Source organism: Camellia sinensis, chromosome 2 (assembly GCF_055761805.1).
Source record: "Camellia sinensis isolate YWXY chromosome 2, ASM5576180v1, whole genome shotgun sequence".
NCBI lineage: Eukaryota > Viridiplantae > Streptophyta > Magnoliopsida > Ericales > Theaceae > Camellia > Camellia sinensis.
In genome coordinates this window covers 29558856-29561093 of record NC_138962.1, presented here as the reverse complement: position 1 = coordinate 29561093, position 2238 = coordinate 29558856, and the positions used below count along the sequence as shown (strand labels likewise).

The window sequence follows — 2238 nt, the reverse complement described above, 5'->3', positions numbered from 1 at the left end:
CTAGTAATACTCGGATTTGCCGCCGCCGTTGTCTCCAGATCCACTCATTCTATTTCTTTGATATCTCATTCATTGTTGTTTCAGTAGTTGAACACAAAATGCCTCGAGAGAGAGAGAAAGAGAGAGAGAGAGAGAGAGAGAGAGTTGTGTTTTTGTTTTAGTTTTTGTTTTTGTTGATTGTTAATGATAATGAAGAAGAAACAAATTGTTGTTAATAATGATAAAAGAAGAAACATATTGCAACAGATAATAAAATTTGAACAAATTAAATTCAACAGATAGAGAGAGAAGAGAGAGGTGTGAAAATTCAATAGATGGACAGAGAAAAAGAGAATTGAATAGGAACAGATAGAGAGAAAGTTTGAAAATTGTATGAATTTGACCGGATAAAAAAAATAAGTTATAAAAATTCAACAGATAAAAAAATATTTGAACAGATAAACAAAAAAATTTGAACAAATAGATATAAATTTGAATAAATAGTCAAAAAAATGTCAAACAGATAAAAAAAAATTAAACATATAAATTAAGAGATAAAATTAAAAATAAAATGTCATTTCAAAAGAACAAAAGAACTTCTCACCAAACTATTTTACAAATAATATACCTCTTACTAACGAAAAAATATTCACAAAACCTAATTTTCAATAAAACCTTCCTTACCTTGCACTTTTCAATAATTTTCCCTTTCTGTTTTCATTTTCAAAAAAACACATACAATAATAGCTAAAGAACATACTGGTTGTGTCAACGTCACAAAAACATTTTGATAAAAGCAACAACAAAAAAAAGGCCAAAACAGATCCATCTTAGCTTTTTCAGATGTTCCAACGTACCGAAGGCCTACTGTTCGATGATGAAGGAAACAATCTTTTTGATCAAATCCACAGAACTTTCACACGTGGGGTTATCAACATGGAAGCAATGGTCCTCCCCTTCACTCTCCACAATCTCCACCGTTCCTTTCCACCCACTCTCCTTCAACTCCTCATGATACGCCCTACCCATCCCCATCAGATGGTCCTTCTCAGCCACAAGTACCAACACCCTCTCACACCCAATCCTTGCCAGATCCTCTGCGGCCGGCTTCAGCGTACGATCCTCCAACCCCTCATTCGTCGGACACATGTACAACCACATCTCATCATCCTCATTTCCCCCAAAATACGGGTGACCCATTACCGCACCGACAACCTTCAGATTATCCAACCCGGCTGTCCCGACCCGAACTGCCAGTGTATGGCAAATGTTTCCTCCGGCGCTGTCTCCGGCTAAGAACAACCGTTGAAAATCAGCGTGGTGATTGAGCCACGGCTCCGGACCATGCCCATAACCGTGCGGCCCAACAGTCGTCACTCGAAGGAGAACCCGCCGCCGGGGACGTAGAAAAGAACCGGAAGTTTGGTTTTCGGGTCGGGTGTTTGGGGCAGGAAGACACGAGCTGATACATCGGGTTGAGTGAATATGGTGACGTCTTTGGATCGAACGCCGGTGATGGGATCGTCGGAAGGCGGAATTTTCTCCGGCGGCCACCAGAATTTTTCGACAGTCCCGTCTTTGAATACCCGAAAGATACGGAACTCGTGAGTGACCTCTCGATTTATTGAACCCATTGCAACAACTACAAAGAAGAACAATGTCAGTGAAAATCTCTATAGAATTAGCCAATATAAGTAGAGAGAGATAGAGTGAACCTAATTTTCTGGGTTTGGCAATGGAGGAGCATCTGAGCTTTTGGGAGACATTTGATGCCAAATTTGGGGTCGAGAAGGAAGGAATGTTAAGAAAAGTCCTAAGAAAGTGTTTGGAAAGAATCATATTGATGTTGGAGTATTTATAGACCTGAGAATTGAGAGTGTTGTATAAGGTTGGCTGGCGAAATTAATCAATAGTCGCCACTTGGGGGGGCCTGTACCATGGAAAAGCAATTTGCAATTTCAAAATTGATAGACTTTTAGCGGTTGTTTGGGTTGATCTAAATAAGCGTATTTTTTGATTTTTTATGAAATATGAATTGGGTTTTGGTTGAATTTGAAGTGATGTGATAGAGAAGTAATGTGACTTAAATAAGATAGGTGTTGTTTGGCAAGTTGGTTTGTGGCTAAAATAGCCACAAAAGACAAAATAAGTTATTTTAGCCACAACAAACAAAACATTACATCCAACCCATAATCATTATACTCTTCTCTCACAAAAAAATTCAAAACGCCAAAAAGTCCTTCTCAAATTAAGCTTTTT

At 38.5% G+C, this 2238-nt stretch overlaps 1 pseudogene across 1 annotated transcript; it reads right to left on the bottom strand.

Moving 5' to 3' along the window:
* Positions 1-670: 670 nt before the first annotated feature.
* Positions 671-1888, bottom strand: LOC114287982 (2-hydroxyisoflavanone dehydratase-like; annotated as a pseudogene). Its single transcript, XR_014360739.1, has 2 exons — positions 1695-1888; positions 671-1621 (listed from the first exon to the last, which is right to left on the bottom strand). The product of XR_014360739.1 is annotated as a 2-hydroxyisoflavanone dehydratase-like (transcript).
* Between the last annotated feature and the right edge of the window lie 350 nt (positions 1889-2238).